We start from the raw sequence: 20,650 nt of genomic DNA on the forward strand, positions 1-20,650 counted from the left end.
CTTCTGATGTTTTTTCTTTACCACTGTTAAATTAAACTGCTTCTATGATTTTACATGCCCTGACTTAAGACATTGTCATGACTGCTGTCAGCACCTGCTGCACTAGTATGTGCTTCCAGCTCTACTTTCAGCCGTTTGTCCTCCATATGTATCAACATACATGAACAAAGTGGGGTACAGCACACACCACAATTTGTACAAAAAATGTACCACCTACATGGTAATTCCATCTACTAGCCTCCTGCAGAACATTGCACACAAATTACTGCTTGTGAATATATACTTATCTAGGTAATTCTATCTAGTAGCCTCCTGCAGAACATTGCACACAAATGACTGCTTGTGAATATATACTTATCTAGGTATATTGAAAATGAGAGCTGCAGATTATCATAACTGATTGCACTGAATTACTAATTAGCAAATTGGGTGTTAAGAATGATAGCATTGCTATAGGCATAAGGAATCTGCTTTTTTTATTAGTTTGCTTATGTACATGATGGGTTGATATTGATAAATTGGAATGTTATCTCCTGAGTATAGGCATGAGGGCATGACTCTGATAAATCTCAGTGGTTGGTATGTTAGTTTATTTTTTTAAAACTGTTTTATTACTAGCCATTGCTGGGGGAGGGGTCATTGGAGTTGGGTGTAATCAGTGTATTCACATGAAGGACAACAATCAATCCACAATCAGGACCGCTACAGGACAGCTTACAAACAAATGTGAGTCCAATTTCTCAACACATCAAACTACTCCAGCATGAGTAACCCATACTTATAACTTAAATCTGTCATAGCAACGCTGCAAGACCTTTCCACTTCATCCGCAACTACTCAAATTGATGTCTATAGCTTACCAAAAACATCTGAATTCTCACCTGTACCAATGTTATCGGTCTTTTTACACTATGAAAAGACATCCCCAAACTGCTCTCTACAGCTCTCTTATGCAAACTCATGTATGTTTTTTGATGTAATGATCGGCTTGTAATTGGCATTGCATGTGTGGGGAAGTTGCACAGTGAAACATAGTTTATTATTGCATGCTCTCTGGTGTTTATCTCCTTTGATCATTTCACCTTTGTGGTCAGGTGTACTATATCTTTACATTTAGTGAGGTATAGTCATGGTGTAAAGGAAACAGTGTGATTCCTGATTAGTAAAAAAAAAAATATATATATACCAAACACTGAGGCACCCCCCCAAACAGGTAATTTCAACTTTAAACTTGATATTTATTTTGTATGGTCTGGACATGGCTGCTAATAACAAATGCACAGACAAAATTCTTAAAGCTATGTGTGCAAATGCTAGGAGCTTAGGAGACAAAATTCCAGAGCTAATTGCGATAATGACAAGAGATAACCTGGATTTTGTGGCAATTACAGAGTCATGGTGCAATGAGAATCATGACTGGGACATAGCTATACCAGGATACAATTTATTTAGGAAGGATAGAATAGGAAGAATAGGAGGAGGGGTAGCAATGTATGTGGAAAAAAGCATAAATGCTACTTTAATACAAAATATTGAAGACAAAACTGAGGCTCTTTGGATCACCATAGAAACCGGGGAGAAGGACATTATTCGAATTGGGGTGATCTATAGACCACCAGGCCAGGGGCAGGATTTGGAAAGGTACCTTTTGTTGGACATCGCTAAAATGGCTTTAAAAGGAGCAGTCATAATCATGGGAGACTTTAATTTACCTGATGTAAATTGGGAGGGGTCTTTTGCAAGTTCAGCAAAAGTTCAGTGGCAAATGTCTAAATTCCTTACAGGGAGCATCTCTCAAGCAATTGGTGAGGCAGCCCACTTGCAAAGACTCAATATTAGATTTAATTCTTACAAATGGTGATAGGATATCCGACATATATGTGGGTGAGCACTTGGGAACCAGTGATCATCAAGCAGTATGGTTTAGTATAAAGACAGGATCCAACTCCTGTCACACAAAAACAAAGGTGTTGGATTTTAGAAATGCTGACTTTGCAAAAATGGGGAGATGTTTAAGTAATTCATTGGTGGACTGGAGGAACTTGGAAGGAGTGCAGGAGAGGTGAGAAAAACTGAAAAGTGCAATACTAAGTGCAACAGACCTTTGTATCAAAAGGGTTAGGAAAAGCACCAGGAAAAGGAAGCCAGTGTGGTTCACAAAAGAAGTATCAACTAGTGTGAAAGCAAAAAAAAAGATGTATTTTAGGAAATACAAACAGACTCTCAAATAATAACGACAAAGAGGTGTATCTTGACAGACGGAAGGATGCTAAGAAAGAGATCAGACGTGCAAAGGCAGAAGCTGAGGAGAAAATGGCCCAGTCAGTAGATAAAGGAGGAAAAACTTTTTTAAAGTATATAAGAGAAAGGAGAAAATCAAATGGAGGAATAATAAGACTTAAGACAGAGAGGGAGCATTTGGTGGACGGAGACAAGGCAATAGCAAATCACCTAAATAATTATTTTTGCTCAGTATTTACTACAGAAGAAGGGATGGGGCCACAGTTAAGTTGCAAGGACATTCATAAAAATAAGGCAGATGAAAGTACATTTACAGAGGAGAAGCTCCTAACAGAACTTTCAAAACTAAAAGTGGATAAATTAATGGGACCAGATGGGATACACCCAAGGATACTCAAAGAGCTAAAAGATGTGCTGGTTACACCTTTAACAGAATTATTTAACCAGTCACTAAATACAGGTGCTATTCCAGAGGACTGGAAAAGAGCAAATGTAGTTCCACTGCACAAAAGTGGAAGCAAGGAAGAAGTAAGTAACTACAGACCAGTAAGCCTTACATCAGTAGTAGGGAAAGTAATGGAAAAACTATTAAAAGAAAGAGTAGTGGAATATCTTAAATCAAACAACTTACAGGATCCAAAACAGCATGGATTTACTGGTGGGAGATCATGCCAAACAAATCTTATTGACTTTTTTGACTCTGTGATGAAAATAATAGATCAAGGGGAAGCTGTAGATGTAGCATATCTAGACTTTAGTAAGGCATTTGACGCTGTCCCACATCGCAGACTGCTAAATAAACTTGAAAGCGTGCGGGTGGATTATAAAACAGTTAAATGGATAAGAACCTGGTTGCAGGATAGAAAACAGACAGTTGTAGTTAATGGAGTGCAATCTATGGAGGGAAATGTTACCAGTGGAGTACCTCAGGGATCTGTACTTGGTCCAGTTCTCTTTAATATCTTTGTTGGTGACACTGCAGATGGTATTGAAGGGAAGGTATGCCTTTTTGCAGATGATACAAAGATATGCAACAGGGTAAACACACCGGGAGGAGTAAAACAAATGATTGATGACCTAGGTAGGCTTGACAAATGGTCAAGAACGTGGCAACTACAGTTTAATGCTAAAAAATGCAAAATCATGCACTTGGGTCTTAAAAACCCAAAGGCTAAATATAGTATCAAGGGTACTATAATGGAAACTACTGAGGAGGAAAGGGATTTAGGAGTCACGATTTCAAGTGACTTGGAGGCAGGAAAGCAATGCAACAAAGCAACGAGAAAGGCAAGTCAGATGCTTGGTTGCATAGGGAGAGGAATCAGTAGCAGGAAAAAAGAAGTGATAATGCCACTGTATAGGTCATTGGTTCGGCCCCATCTGGAATACTGTGTCCAGCTCTGGAGACCATATCACCAGAAGGATATAAATACATTAGAGAGTGTACAAAGAAGGGCAACTAAAATGGTGCATGGCCTACATCACAAAACTTACCGGGGAAGGCTAAAAGATCTTAACATGTATAGTTTGGAGGAGAGAAGGGAAAGGGGGGACATGATAGAAACTTTAAAATATATCAAGGGTCTTAACAAAGTTCAGGAGGGAAACATTCTTCAAAGGAAGAGAAGTATTAGAACTCGAGGACATACACTGAGACCTAAGGGGGGGGAGGTTCAGGGGAAATTTAAGGAAAAATTACTTCACAGAAAGGGTAGTGGATAAGTGGAATAGCCTCCCATCAGAGGTGGTAGAGGCTAAGACTTGTAGAGCAATTTAAACATGCTTGGGATAGGCATATGAATATCCCTACAAAGAATTAAGGTTCAAAATGGGTTGAGATTGCCTAAAGGATAAAAAAAGGGGCAGACTAGATGGGCCAAGTGGTTCTTATCTGCCGTCAAATTCTATGTTTCTGTGTTTACAGTGTCACACAATATGTGTTTGAGTCAGAAATAATAATCTAACACTGTGGTTTTGTTATGCACACCAGTGCCTGCAGGAATGTACTGGTGTCTGAACTGTTATGCACACCAGTGCCTGCAGGAATGTACTGGTGTTTGAACTGCTATGCACACCAGTGCCTGCAGGAATGTACTGGTGTCTGAACTGTTATGCACACCAGTGCCTGCAGGAATGTACTGGTGTTTGAACTGCTATGCACACCAGTGCCTGCAGGAATGTACTGGTGTCTGAACGGATAGGGATGCAAAACAAATGAACTCACAGACAGACTAGGGAATATGACATTACGTACACAGAAGGTGATAGGGTAACAAAATAAACACAAAGTGAACAGAGAAGCCCAGAGGCTAAGAAACTGGGTGTCTCCCTAGTATTAATAATGCTCAGATGGAAAAAGCAAGATGTTGTGTTTTAATACGTAGAGAACCCGAAATGCTGTTGCTAAGGGCAACAGCAAAACCCTAAAGGGTTACCGACGGGTGTGGCAGTAAACTCCTTGGTCAGAGATGGAATGATAGACACAAGGAGAGTCTCCACAATCCTAATCCTCACTTGCAGTGCACAGGTTCAGTTTACTGCCACTAAACTGACCCCTGAACACCTTGCACAGTGAGACAGGATTTAGGCAGGCAATTCTGAAAATACAGCCGCAAACTTGCTAAGTTCACAGAGTAGCAAAAGAACCCCAGCAAGTTAAACGACTGACTCCAGTCTTACTGCTAGGTCTGGATTGGCAGAGTGTAATACCAAATCCCCAGGCCTATTTGCAGTAAGCAACAACAAATACAAAGCTACACAGTACTGGCTAACTTTTAGGAACTGACTAACCAACAAAGATTCAGCAGCATCTGCTTAACCTGAGAAGAGGCCTTATATAGCAGGTGCTGTCCACGCCCCACTCAGACCTCACAGACTGTGAGCACAAAAACCAGCACCGGATCCCCTGCCGTGCACAGAGCCTGTAACCACTGCACAGCAAAAGACCCGAACCGGAGTATCAGCTGCGCTCAGGTTACTCCGCTAGCACTTGTCTCCCGGTTGCCACGACGACGTGGCAGCACAGGGCAGGAGACCCTAACAGTACCCCCCCTCTGACGAGGGGTCAAAGAACCCCTACCACCGGGTTTATCGGGGAACTGCGAGAAGAAAGAGCGTATCAGTCTGGGGGCATGAAGATCACAACTGCGCACCCACGACTGCTCCTCCGGGCCATACCCCTTCCAGTGCACCAAAAATGACAGCCGACCCCGAACCATCTTGGAGTCAAGAATCCTTTCAACAACAAACTCCCTCTGGCCACGTATCAGAAGAGGAGAAGGTCTTCCACTGGAAGAAGGATTACTAATCGCCCGTTTTAAAAGGGAACAATGAAATGTTTTATTGATACCCAAAGAACGGGGCAGATCTAACTGAAATGCCACCGGATTGATAACCCTGGTGATCTTATAAGGGCCGATGAACCAGGGGCCTAACTTATGAGATGGCTGTCTCAACTTCAAATTCTTGGTAGAAGCTGCAGGGTCTTTTCCGCTTATCAAAAACCCTTTTGGTCACTAATGACACAGACACAAGGGCTTTCTTCACTTTCCTCCAAATACCTCTAAGGACCGAAACCACAGAGGAACCACCAGGCGTGGAGTCCAGGGAGTCAAAAGAGAATTGGCCTTAGGATGATGCCCATACACACAAAGGAAGGGAGAGATCCCTGTAGCAGAGTGAGCCGCGTTGTTATAGGCAAACTCCGCCATGGACAGATGAGCAACCCAGTCAGTCTGACACTTGGAGACATAACACCTGAGGAACTGCTCCAAGGACTGGTTCACCCTTTCAGTCTGCCCATCAGACTGCGGATGGTAGCCTGACGACAAGCTGACAGAAATCTGGAGATCGGAACAAAATGCCCTCCAGAATTTGGCCACAAACTGGGATTCGCGGTCAGAGACCACATCAAGTGGCAACCCGTGGAGACGCACAACATGCAGCATAAATAATTCAGACAGGCGTCTGGCCGATGGCAGCCCAACCAGTGGAACGAAGTGCGCCATCTTCGAAAACCTGTCAACGACAACCCAGATGGCTGTCATCCCCGAGGATTTGGGCAAGTCCACCACAAAATCCATTGAAATGTGGGTCCATGGCTTAGATGGGATAGAGAGTGGATGTAATGGGCCAACAGGAACCCCTCTAGGAGTCTTATTTCGGGCACAGATGTCACATGCCCGAACCCACTGATCCACATCCTTAGCCACCGAGGGCCACCACACCGCCCTAGATAGCAACTCCCGAGTTCTGGCAATACCCGGGTGACCTGCCGACTTCTTGGCATGGAATTCCAGGAACACTCGCTGTCTTAACCTAGGAGGCACAAACAAAAGACCTACCGGAAGGTCTGGAGGAGCCTGCTCCTGTGCTCTAAGGACTAATGCTAAGAGGTCCTGGGTAATGCCCACTTTAATACATGATGGGGACACAATGGGCAACGGCTCCTCGGTGGTCTCCTGGATTGGAGCAAAACTCCGCGAGAGCGCATCAGCCTTGATGTTTTTTGACCCAGGGCGATATGTTATAAAAAAATTAAAGCGAGCAAAAAACAAAGCCCATCGTGCCTGCCTGGCATTGAGACGCTTCGCTGACTCTAAATATGCCAGATTCTTATGGTCGGTGAGAATTGAGACCACAAACTTAGCCCCCTCAAGCCAGTGTCTCCACTCCTCGAGTGCATCCTTAATAGCCAACAATTCCCGGTTACCCACGTCATAATTCATCTCGGCAGGCGAAAATTTACGGGAAAAGTAAGCACAGGGATGAAGGCGATTATCAGACACTCCCATCTGAGAGAGCACTGCCCCAATACCCATCTCAGAGGCATCCACCTCCACCACAAAAGGACGCTCTGGATCTGGGTGTCGCAGCACCTTGGCCGATACAAATGCCCTTTTGAGACGGGCAAAAGCCGCTTTAGCCTCACAAGACCAGTGAGCAACATCCGCCCCTTTCTTAGTGAGTGCCACCAAGGACGCCACTATAGACGAAAATCCAGCGATAAATCGTCTATAAAAATTTGCAAAGCCCAGGAAACGCTGAAGCGCCTTCAAACTAGTGGGCTGCACCCAATCCAGGACTGCCTGTACCTTGGAACCCTCCATTTGGAAACCTTCTGGGGAGATAATATATCCTAGAAATGCGATTTGCTGAACTTCAAATTCGCACTTCTCCAGCTTCGCCCCAAGCTGGTGGTCTCTGAGTTTCTGGAGGACTAAGCGTACATGCTTCCGATGTTCCTCCAGGGAATGGGAGAAGATTAGGATGTCATCTAAGTATACAACTAAGAATCTATCCAAATATTCCCTGAGTACATCATTCATGAAATCCTGGAAGACTGCCGGGGCATTACAGAGCCCAAAAGGCATCACCAAATATTCATAATGCCCTGAGTGGGTATTAAAGGCAGTCTTCCATTCATCCCCCTCTTTTATTCGGATTAGATTGTACGCACCGCGTAGGTCAATCTTAGAAAAAATGGTGGCAGTACGAAGCTGGTCAAACAAGACCGAAATGAGAGGCAGTGGGTATGAGTTTTTAATTGTGATACGGTTCAATTCCCTGAAGTCGATGCAGGGTCACAACGAACCGTCCTTTTTACCCACGAAGAAGAACCCCGACCCAACTGGAGACTGTGAAGGTCTGATAAATCCCTTAGCCAAGTTCTCCTGAATGTACTCTGCCATAGCCTGAGTCTCAGGACGTGACAGGGAGTACAACCTGCTCTTGGGAAGCTTAGCATTTGGCAACAAATCAATGGCACAGTCATAGGGGCGATGGGGAGGTAGTACCTCTGCAACTTTTTTGGAGAACACATCCACAAAATCTGCATAACACCCTGGCAATCCTGGCAAACTTAGCTGCGAGAGCCTGACTGGAAGGCTCAAGCAACTCCTGAAACAATCAGTACCCCAACTAAGAATCTCCCCAGAGACCCAGTCAAATTGAGGATTGTGGGCCCTTAACCAGGGTAACCCCAACACCAATGGGGCAAAAGTACAGACAGTCACATAAAAGGACAATTTTTCAGAGTGTGTGGCTCCAATAAACAAAGAAATCTGGCTAGTGCAAGAGGTAATTTTACCTTGGGATAATGGTTCCCCGTTTAACCCACAAATCTCAATTTCCGATGCCAAGGGTACTAAGGGAACAGAGTGTTTCAGGGCGAATTGGCGGTCCATAAAAACCTTGTCGGCCCCACTGTCCACAAAGGCCTCAGTCTTGACAGTTTGACCGAGGATCTTCAAGGTCACCGGAATGATAAAAGTCTTCTTGGGAAATTCTGACTTCTGGCCTGACAGGATATTTCCCATCACCCTCAGGCCCTGAAGTTTTCCGGCTTTTCTGGGCATGATACTACCACATGACCTCCATTCCCACAGTACAAACACAACCCCTGCTGTCTCCTCCGCGTCTTCTCACGCGAGGAGAGGCGGGTAGCCCCAATCTGCATAGGCTCCTCGGAAAATTCCTGAGTCTGAGGTTCCCTTGGGAAAGAAGGAAACCTCGGTCTCCCTTTCAAGCCTACGCTCTCTCAGCCGTCTATCCACCCGGATGGATAACTGCATGAGCTGATCCAAGCTATCAGGCAAGGGATATTGTACCAGTTGGTCTTTTATCTGGTTAGAAAGACCTCTTCGGTACTGGTGTCTCAGGGCTGGGTCATTCCACTGGGTATCATGGGCCAACCTCCGAAACTCCGTACAGTAAACCTCAACTGGCCTTCGCCCTTGCTTAAGGATCGAAATCTGAGCCTCGGCTGAGGCCGTCTTGTCAGGGTCATCATACAGCATGCCCAGTGCCGTAAAAAAAGCATCAACACTTTTAAGCGACGGACAGTCAGGCTGCAACCCATATGCCCAGACCTGTGGGACTCCTTGTAGCAAGGAAATCACTATGCCCACCCGCTGAATCTCCGACCCAGAAGACTTAGGCCTAAGCCGGAAGTATAGCTTGCAGCGATCTCCAGAAAAACGATCCGGGAGATTTACTTTCGGCTCCTTAACCCCTGAAGGTGCTGCTGCTGCGGGAGCTCCGCCAGCGGCCTGGGAGGTGTGCATTTTAATGGACAAATCATTAAATTGTCGAGTCAGGACCTGCACCTGATCGACCACCTGTTGCAACGTATTTTGAGGGGTATGCTCCATATTCCCACAAAATTTCAACAGGAGTATTAGGCTGCTGAATATGTTATGCACACCAGTGCCTGCAGGAATGTACTGGTGTCTGAACTGTTATGCACACCAGTGCCTGCAGGAATGTACTGGTGTCTGAACGGATAGGGATGCAAAACAAATGAACTCACAGACAGACTAGGGAATATGACATTACGTACACAGAAGGTGATAGGGTAACAAAATAAACACAAAGTGAACAGAGAAGCCCAGAGGCTAAGAAACTGGGTGTCTCCCTAGTATTAATAATGCTCAGATGGAAAAAGCAAGATGTTGTGTTTTAATACGTAGAGAACCCGAAATGCTGTTGCTAAGGGCAACAGCAAAACCCTAAAGGGTTACCAACGGGTGTGGCAGTAAACTCCTTGGTCAGAGATGGAATGATAGACACAAGGAGAGTCTCCACAATCCTAATCCTCACTTGCAGTGCACAGGTTCAGCTTACTGCCACTAAACTGACCCCTGAACACCTTGCACAGTGAGACAGGATTTAGGCAGGCAATTCTGAGAATACAGCCGCTAACTTGCTAAGTTCACAGAGTAGCAAAAGAACCCCAGCAAGTTAAACGACTGACTCCAGTCTTACTGCTAGGTCTGGATTGGCAGAGTGTAATACCAAATCCCCAGGCCTATTTGCAGTAAGCAACAACAAATACAAAGCTACACAGTACTGGCTAACTTTTAGGAACTGACTAACCAACAAAGATTCAGCAGCATCTGCTTAACCTGAGAAGAGGCCTTATATAGCAGGTGCTGCCCACGCCCCACTCAGACCTCACAGACTGTGAGCACAAAAACCAGCACCGGATCCCCTGCCGTGCACAGAGCCTGTAACCACTGCACAGCAAAAGACCCGAACCGGAGTATCAGCTGCGCTCAGGTTACTCCGCTAGCACATGTCTCCCGTTTGCCACGATGACGTGGCAGCACAGGGCAGGAGACCCTAACAGGTTTACTTTCACCAACAGTGTCACACAATACGTGAATGAGTCAGAAATAATATTCTAACACTGTGTATTACTGTCACCTACAGTGTCATACAATACATGTACGAGTCAGAAATAATAATCTACTCTAACCTACAGTGTCACACAATACTTGTATGATACACAGCAGTCTGACCGGCAGTGACACAGAAACATAATAGTATAGTACACTGGGGAATAGCACAAAAAATAAATAATTTTTTACACGTCGCCCCCCCCCCCCACCAGGTGAAGAATGAACGCCACCCGCTATTTGTTTTGTTTATCTTATGGCCGGTTTTCAACTTACACTGGGTGCTGAAATCCCTAGTTATGCCTCTGCTCTGAATACAGTGGTACAAAACTGCACTGGGGTTATATCTAGTGTAAAGGTCATGGCCCTCATTCCGAGTTGTTCGCTCGCAAGCTGCTTTTAGCAGCTTTGCACACGCTAAGCCGCCGCCTACTGGGAGTGAATCTTAGCTTATCAAAATAGCGAACGAAAGATTCGCAATATTGCGAAAAGACTTCTCTGTGCAGTTTCTGAGTAGCTCGAGACTTACTCTTCCAGTGCGATCAGTTCAGTGCTTGTCGTTCCTGGTTTGACATCACAAACACACCCAGCGTTCGCCCAGACACTCCTCCGTTTCTCCAGCCACTCCCGCGTTTTTCCCAGAAACGGAAGCGTTTTTTCAAACACTCCCATAAAACGGCCTGTTTCCGCCCAGAAACACCCACTTCCTGTCAATCACATTACGATCACCAGAACGAAGAAAAAACCTCGTAATGCCGTGAGTAAAATACCTAACTGCATAGCAAATTTAATTGGCGCAGTCGCACTGCGGACATTGCGCATGCGCATTAGCGACTAATCGCTCCGTTGCGAGAAAAAAATAACGAGCGAACAACTCGGAATGACCACCCATGTTGGGTAGGTGCAGTGTACTAAGGGGGCAACTCAGAGATGGACGCAGCCATCACATCCAGCTGGTCTGCACATACGCACTGGCTGCAATGTGCGCTTGCAACCCTTCTCCTTGCGGCCGCATCCTAGAGAGATGCGGCTGCAAGGTGAGCGACGGGTGGTGTTTTGGGGTTGCGCAGGCGTGGTGGCCCAAACAGGGGCAATAATAAGATTTTACTTACCGATAAATCTATTTCTCGGAGTCCGTAGTGGATGCTGGGGTTCCTGAAAGGACCATGGGGAATAGCGGCTCCGCAGGAGACAGGGCACAAAAAGTAAAGCTTTTCCAGATCAGGTGGTGTGCACTGGCTCCTCCCCCTATGACCCTCCTCCAGACTCCAGTTAGGTACTGTGCCCGGACGAGCGTACACAATAAGGGAGGATTTTGAATCCCGGGTAAGACTCATACCAGCCACACCAATCACACCGTACAACTTGTGATCTAAACCCAGTTAACAGTATGATAACAGCGGAGCCTCTGAAAGATGGCTTCCTTCAACAATAACCCGAATTAGTTAACAATAACTATGTACAATTATTGCAGATAATCCGCACTTGGGATGGGCGCCCAGCATCCACTACGGACTCCGAGAAATAGATTTATCGGTAAGTAAAATCTTATTTTCTCTATCGTCCTAGTGGATGCTGGGGTTCCTGAAAGGACCATGGGGATTATACCAAAGCTCCCAAACGGGCGGGAGAGTGCGGATGACTCTGCAGCACCGAATGAGAGAACTCCAGGTCCTCCTTAGCCAGAGTATCAAATTTGTAAAATTTTACAAACGTGTTCTCCCCTGACCACGTAGCTGCTCGGCAAAGTTGTAATGCCGAGACCCCTCGGGCAGCCGCCCAAGATGAGCCCACCTTCCTTGTGGAGTGGGCCTTTACAGATTTAGGCTGTGGCAGGCCTGCCACAGAATGTGCAAGTTGGATTGTGCTACAGATCCAACGAGCAATCGTCTGCTTAGACGCAGGAGCACCCATCTTGTTGGGTGCATACAATATAAACAACGAGTCAGATTTTCTGACTCCAGCTGTCCTTGCAATATATATTTTTAATGCTCTGACAACGTCCAGTAACTTGGAGTCCTCCAAGTCACTTGTAGCCGCAGGCACTACAATAGGCTGGTTCAGATGAAATGCTGACACCACCTTAGGGAGAAAATGCGGACGAGTCCGCAGTTCTGCCCTGTCCGAATGGAAAATCAGATATGGGCTTTTGTAAGATAAAGCTGCCAGTTCTGACACTCTCCTGGCCGAAGCCAGGGCTAGAAGCATGGTCACTTTCCATGTGAGATATTTCAAATCCACCTTCTTTAGTGGTTCAAACCAATGAGATTTTAGAAAGTCCAAAACCACATTGAGATCCCACGGTGCCACTGGAGGCACCACAGGAGGCTGTATATGTAGCACTCCCTTAACAAAGGTCTGGACTTCAGGGACTAAAGCCAATTCTTTTTGAAAGAAAATCGACAGGGCCGAAATTTGAACCTTAATAGATCCCAATTTGAGACCCATAGACAATCCTGATTGCAGGAAATGTAGGAATCGACCCAGTTGAAATTCCTCCGTCGGAGCACTCCGATCTTCGCACCACGCAACATATTTTCGCCAAATTCGGTGATAATGTTGCACGGTTACTTCCTTCCTTGCTTTAATCAAAGTAGGAATGACTTCTTCCGGCATGCCTTTTTCCTTTAGGATCCGGCGTTCAACCGCCATGCCGTCAAACGCAGCCGCGGTAAGTCTTGAAACAGACAGGGACCCTGCTGAAGCAAGTCCCTCCTTAGAGGTAGAGGCCACGGATCTTCCGTGATCATCTCTTGAAGTTCCGGGTACCAAGTCCTTCTTGGCCAATCCGGAACCACTAGTATCGTCCTTACGCCTCTTTGCCGTATAATTCTCAATACTTTTGGTATGAGAGGCAGAGGAGGAAACACATACACCGACTGGTACACCCAAGGCGTTACCAGCGCGTCCACAGCTATTGCCTGCGGATCTCTTGACCTGGCGCAATACCTGTCCAGTTTTTTGTTGAGGCGAGACGCCATCATGTCCACCATTGGTCTTTCCCAACGGGTTACCAGCAAGTGGAAGACTTCTGGATGAAGTCCCCACTCTCCAGGGTGAAGATCGTGTCTGCTGAGGAAGTCTGCTTCCCAGTTGTCCACTCCCGGGATGAACACTGCTGACAGTGCTATCACATGATTCTCTGCCCAGCGAAGAATCCTTGCAGCTTCTGCCATTGCACTCCTGCTTCTTGTGCCGCCCTGTCTGTTCACATGGGCGACTGCCGTGATGTTGTCCGACTGGATCAACACCGGTTTTGAAGCAGAGGTTCTGCCTGGCTTAGAGCATTGTATATTGCTCTTAGTTCCAGAATGTTTATGTGAAGAGACGTTTCCAGGCTCGTCCATACTCCCTGGAAGTTTCTTCCTTGTGTGACTGCTCCCCAGCCTCTCAGGCTGGCGTCCGTGGTCACCAGGATCCAATCCTGTATGCCGAATCTGCGGCCCTCCAATAGATGAGCACTCTGCAACCACCACAGAAGAGACACCCTTGTCCTTGGAGACAGGGTTATCCGCAGGTGCATCTGAAGATGCGACCCTGACCATTTGTCCAACAGATCCCTTTGGAAAATTCTTGCGTGGAATCTGCCGAATGGAATTGCTTCGTAAGAAGCCACCATTTTTCCCAGGACTCTTGTGCATTGATGTACAGACACCTTTCCTGGTTTTAGGAGGTTCCTGACAAGCTCGGATAACTCCTTGGCTTTTTCCTCCGGGAGAAAAACCTTTTTCTGAACCGTGTCCAGAATCATCCCTAGGAACAGCAGACGAGTTGTCGGCATTAACTGGGATTTTGGAATATTCAGAATCCACCCGTGCTGTTTTAGCACTTCTTGCGACAGTGCTAATCCCATCTCTAGCTGTTCTCTGGACCTTGCCCTTATTAGGAGATCGTCCAAGTATGGGATAATTAATATGCCTTTTCTTCGAAGAAGAATCATCATCTCGGCCATTACCTTTGTAAAGACCCGAGGTGCCGTGGACAATCCGAACGGCAGCGTCTGAAACTGATAGTGACAGTTTTGTACAACGAACCTGAGGTACCCCTGGTGTGAGGGGTAAATTGGAACGTGGAGATACGCATCCTTGATGTCCAAGGATACCATAAAGTCCCCCTCTTCCAGGTTCGCTATCACTGCTCTGAGTGACTCCATCTTGAACTTGAACTTCTTTATGTACAGGTTCAAGGACTTCAGATTTAGAATAGGCCTTACCGAGCCATCCGGCTTCGGTACCACAAAAAGAGTGGAATAATACCCCTTCCCTTGTTGTAGAAGAGGTACCTTGACTATCACCTGCTGAGAGTACAGCTTGTGAATGGCTTCCAAAACCGTCTCCCTTTCGGAGGGGGACGTTGGTAAAGCAGACTTCAGGAAACGGCGAGGTGGATCTGTCTCTAATTCCAACCTGTACCCCTGAGATATTATCTGCAGGATCCAGGGATCTACCTGCGAGTGAGCCCACTGCGCGCTGTAATTTTTGAGACGACCACCCACCGTCCCCGAGTCCGCTTGAGAAGCCCCAGCGTCATGCTGAGGCTTTTGTAGAAGCCGGGGAAGGCTTCTGTTCCTGGGAAGGAGCTGCCTGTTGCTGTCTCTTCCCTCGACCTCTGCCTCGTGGCAGATATGAATAGCCCTTTGCTCTCTTATTTTTAAAGGAACGAAAGGGCTGCGGTTGAAAAGTCGGTGCCTTTTTCTGTTGGGGAGTGACTTGAGGTAGAAAGGTGGATTTCCCGGCTGTAGCCGTGGCCACCAAATCTGATAGACCGACTCCAAATAACTCCTCCCCTTTATACGGCAAAACTTCCATATGTCGTTTTGAATCCGCATCGCCTGTCCACTGTCGCGTCCATAAAGCTCTTCTGGCCGAAATGGACATAGCACTTACCCGTGATGCCAGTGTGCAGATATCCCTCTGTGCATCACGCATATAAAGAAATGCATCCTTTATTTGTTCTAACGACAGTAAAATATTGTCCCTGTCCAGGGTATCAATATTTTCAATCAGGGACTCTGACCAAACTACCCCAGCACTGCACATCCAGGCAGTCGCTATAGCTGGTCGTAGTATAACACCTGCATGTGTGTATATACTTTTTTGGATATTTTCCATCCTCCTATCTGATGGATCTTTAAGTGCGGCCGTCTCAGGAGAGGGTAACGCCACTTGTTTAGATAAGCGTGTTAGCGCCTTGTCCACCCTAGGAGGTGTTTCCCAGCGCTCCCTAACCTCTGGCGGGAAAGGGTATAATGCCAATAATTTCTTTGAAATTATCAGCTTTTTATCAGGGGCAACCCACGCTTCATTACACACGTCATTTAATTCTTCTGATTCAGGAAAAACTATAGGTAGTTTTTTCACACCCCACATAATACCCTGTTTAGTGGTACCTGTAGTATCAGCTAAATGTAACGCCTCCTTCATTGCCAAAATCATATAACGTGTGGCCCTACTGGAAAATACGGTTGATTCGTCACCGTCACCACTGGAGTCAGTGCCTGTGTCTGGGTCTGTGTCGACCGACTGAGGCAAAGGGCGTTTCACAGCCCCTGACGGTGTTTGAGTCGCCTGGACAGGCACTAATTGATTGTCCGGCCGTCTCATGTCGTCAAACGACTGCTTTAGCGTGTTGACACTATCCCGTAGTTCCATAAATAAAGGCATCCATTCTGGTGTCGACTCCCTAGGGGGTGACATCCTCATATTTGGCAATTGCTCCGCCTCCACACCAATATCGTCCTCATACATGTCGACACACACGTACCGACACACAGCAGACACACAGGGAATGCTCCTAACGAAGACAGGACCCACTAGCCCTTTGGGGAGACAGAGGGAGAGTTTGCCAGCACACACCAAAAGCGCTATATATATAACAGGGATAGCCTTATAATAAGTGCTCCCTTATAGCTGCTTTATATATATCAAAATATCGCCATAAATTTGCCCCCCCTCTCTGTTTTACCCTGTTTCTGTAGTGCAGTGCAGGGGAGAGACCTGGGAGCCGTCCTGACCAGCGGAGCTGTGAGAGGAAATGGCGCCGTGTGCTGAGGAGATAGGCCCCGCCCCTTTTCCGGCGGGCTCGTCTCCCGCTATTTAGTGAATCCAGGCAGGGGTTAAATATCTCCATATAGCCTCTGGGGGCTATATGTGAGGTATTTTTAGCCTTTATATAGGTTACATTTGCCTCCCAGGGCGCCCCCCCCCAGCGCCCTGCACCCTCAGTGACTGCGTGTGAAGTGTGCTGAGAGGAAAATGGCGCACAGCTGCAGTGCTGTGCGCTACCTTTAGAAGACTGCAGGAGTCTTCAGCCGCCGATTCTGGACCTCTTCTGACTTCAGCATCTGCAAGGGGGCCGGCGGCGCGGCTCCGGTGACCATCCAGGCTGTACCTGTGATCGTCCCTCTGGAGCTGATGTCCAGTAGCCAAGAAGCCAATCCATCCTGCACGCAGGTGAGTTCACTTCTTCTCCCCTCAGTCCCTCGTTGCAGTGATCCTGTTGCCAGCAGGACTCACTGTAAAATAAAAAACCTAAGCTAAACTTTTTCTAAGCAGCTCTTTAGGAGAGCCACCTAGATTGCACCCTTCTCGGCCGGGCACAAAAATCTAACTGGAGTCTGGAGGAGGGTCATAGGGGGAGGAGCCAGTGCACACCACCTGATCTGGAAAAGCTTTACTTTTTGTGCCCTGTCTCCTGCGGAGCCGCTATTCCCCATGGTCCTTTCAGGAACCCCAGCATCCACTAGGACGATAGAGAAAATGGGTGCAATGAATGCCATTGGTGTGGGGCCCATAGGCTTAAGGGGGCCTGGACTCGAGTTATAAAGTTGCATACCAATTTCCCAAATTTGCCTGCTAAGCAACTGTATGTCATGATGCGAATTGGGGGTACTGTGTAACACAATGTGTACTGACAGCACTACAGTGTGGCATAATATTAACTAGGCACTACTATGGTTCAGAAAATTGGGTGTACTATGATTGGCCGGCTGTCGGGATCCCGGCGCCCAGCATACTGACGCCAGTATCCCGAATGCCGACAGCAGGCCAGGCGCAAAAGAGCCCCTTGCGGGCTCGCTGCGGGCACTGTGGCGTGCTATACGCACCACGGTATTTATTCTCCCTCCAGGGGTGTCGTGGACACTCCAAAAGGGAGAACAGTTGTCGGGATCCTGGCGCCGGTATGCTGAGCGCCGGGTTCCTGACAGCCGGTATGACGAGTGCCACCCCGGACAATTAACTAGAGCACTATTATGGGACATAAAGATAATAACTGCTGCGGAGAGGTGCCTCTCTAGAAGCATATGTTGCTATGGGGCCCACAAAGTTTTGGTTACGCCCCTGGGTGCTAGAATAAGCTTCTCTTACAGTAAATATAATATGGCTACCAAAAGCTTCATGTCATTGTACAGGTTATCAGGAGCAGCGCGTTTAGATCATTCTCAGCTAGGTGACAACCTCTTTGCAAATAACATGAGAATGGCAGCGGAGGCAAAAGAGGCAAAGGTTTCTCAAAGCGTGCGATGGAAGCAGGCACCTTGTATAGTATACTTATTTAGAGATAATTATGTTACCATTATGCACGGTAGCTCTAGCCAAAGGTCAACCATCTTTTTTTTTTGCAGCCCACTCATTAGGTTTCACATATGCAAACAGAAACATTAAGAAAAGCACAATCCGAAGTGTGTTACAAATGTTTTAGCTGACTATGGGGGTAATTCAGAGTTGATCGCAACAGCAAATTTGTTAGCAGTTGGGCAAAACCATGGTCCTCATTCCGAGTTGTTCGCTCGCTAGCCGCTTTTCGCAGCATTACACACGCTAAGCCGCCGCCCTCTGGGAGAGTATCTTAGCTTAGCAGAATTGCGAACGAAGTATTCGCAATATTGCGAAAAGATTTTTCTGTGCAGTTTCTGAGTAGCTCGAGACTTACTCTTCCAGTGCGATCAGTTCAGTGCTTGTCGTTCCTGGTTTGACGTCACAAACACACCCAGCGTTCGCCCAGACACTCCCCCGTTTCTTCAGCCACTCCCGCGTTTTTCCCAGAAACGGCAGCGTTTTTTCACACACTCCCATAAAACGGCCAGTTTCCGCCCAGAAACACCCACTTCCTGTCAATCACACTCCGATCACCAGAACAAAGAAAAAACCTTGTAATGCCGTGAGTAAAATACCAAACTTCTTAGCAAATTTACTTGGCGCAGTCGCAGTGCGAACATTGCGCATGCGCAATTAGCGGAAAATCGCTGCGATGCGAAAAAAATGACCGAGCGAACAACTCGGAATGAGGGCCCATGTGCACTGCAGGTGGGGCAGATAGAACATGTGTAGAGAGAGTTAGATTTGGGTGGGTTATATTGTTTCTGTGCAGGGTATATACTGGCTGCTTTATTTTTACATTGCAATTTAGATTTCAGTTTGAACCCACCCCACCCAAATCTAACTCTCTCTGCACGTGTTATATCTGCAAACCGCCCCCCCCCCCCCACCCCCTCCCCGCAGTGCACATGGTTTTGCCAATTAGAGAACAAATTTGCTGCTGCGATCAGGTCTGAATTAGGCCCATAGACTATATATTGTACTCGTTCAAGTTTTAACATATGGAAATGGGGATGTACAAACAAACTTTTCTCAGAAATATGTCAGTGATAATGACTGATTTCCTATTTAAACAAAGCTGCTCTGGAATCCAAATAAATGTAGCCCCCCTGCACTGCACATGGTTTTGCCCAACTGCTAACAAATTTGTTGCTGCGATCAACTCTGAATTAGGCCTTTGGGGGTCATTCCGAGTTGATCGCTCACTAGCTAGTTTTAGCAGCTGTGCAAGCGCTATGCCGCCGCCCACTAGGGAGTGTATTTTAGCTTAGCAGAAGTGCGAGCGCTTGTGCAGCCGAGCTCTGCAAAAAAAGTTTGTGTAGTTTCAGAGTATCTCTAAACCTACTCAGCGCTTGCGATCACTTCAGCCTATTTGTGTCCGGATTTGACGTCACACACCCGCCCAGCGAACGCCCAGTCACGCCTGCTTTTTTGCAGACACGCCTGCGTTTATGCAAACACTCCCTGAAAACGGTCATTTGACACCCAGAAACGCCCCCTTCCTGTCAATCTTCTTGCGGCCGTCAGTGCGAAGAAAAACTTTGCTAGAACCTGTGCACAACCACAACGGGCTTTGTACCTGTACGACGCGCGTGTGCATTGCGGGGCATACGCATGCGCATAAATGCCATTTTTTCACCTGATAGCTGCGCTACGAAAATCGGCAGCGAGCGATCAATTCAGAATGAGCCACTAAATCTGTAGATCTTACAGTCTGACTTTAGTGTTCATTTTGGCATCTATGATTTATGAATTGGATAGTGTTTGCTGGGTGAGATGTACTAAGGGAAAAATGCTGTAAAACCCCATTTTCTAGGGTTTTATTACCGCATTTTCAAAAAGTACTAAGACCCGGCCGCCCACGTATCATCACGAACGGTATCACCATCTTTTATGGCGATACCCTATAGAAGCCTATGGGCTTCTTTTCGCATCCTGTTGCACCCGCCGCCCAGCGCTGCACCCGCTGCTCATGCCGACCCCCCTCACCTATGTCCTAGCACCACTTCCTCCACCCTCGCAACACAGCCTTTTGTCCTTCCAGGAACCCAGGGACTCCCAGCGCACGTCACCTCCCTGTGCTGGAGACCCCCACACACCCTCTCCTCCGGACCACCAGGGATCACAGTGGGCCCCTGGCATCACATTGCAATGTGAGAACGAGTAACAGTGAGAGGCACAGATGTTTTGGCACAGTGAGAATGAGTAACGTGCAGTGAGAGACACAGATGTGCTGGCTCTGTGGGAAAAACGAGTAACGTGCAGTGAGAGACACAGATGTGCTGGCTCTGTGGGAAAAACGAGTAACGTGCAGTGAGAGACACAGATGTGCTGGCTCTGTGGGAAAAACGAGTAACGTGCAGTGAGAGACACAGATATGTTGGCACTGTGGGAACGAATAAAAGGCAGTGAGAGGCACACCTGTTTGCACTGTAGGAACAGCGTGTAACGTGCAGTGAGAGGTACGGATGTGTTGGCACTGTGTGAACAGCATGCAATGTGCAGTGAGAGGCACAGATGTGTTGGCAGTGGCACTGTGTGAATGAGTAACAGGCAGTGAAAGGCACATGTGTTGGCACTGTGGAAACAACGAGTAACGTGCAATGAGACACACAGATGTGTTGGCACTGTGGG

The 20,650-nt window shown here is 47.0% G+C and overlaps 1 protein-coding gene across 5 annotated transcripts in view; it reads right to left on the reverse strand.

Moving 5' to 3' along the window:
* Positions 1-20,650, reverse strand: part of SPTBN5 (spectrin beta, non-erythrocytic 5) — a 704,607-nt gene that overhangs the window by 272,674 nt on the left and 411,283 nt on the right. The window lies entirely within an intron of this gene.

Source organism: Pseudophryne corroboree, chromosome 12 (assembly GCF_028390025.1).
Source record: "Pseudophryne corroboree isolate aPseCor3 chromosome 12, aPseCor3.hap2, whole genome shotgun sequence".
Classification (NCBI taxonomy): domain Eukaryota; kingdom Metazoa; phylum Chordata; class Amphibia; order Anura; family Myobatrachidae; genus Pseudophryne; species Pseudophryne corroboree.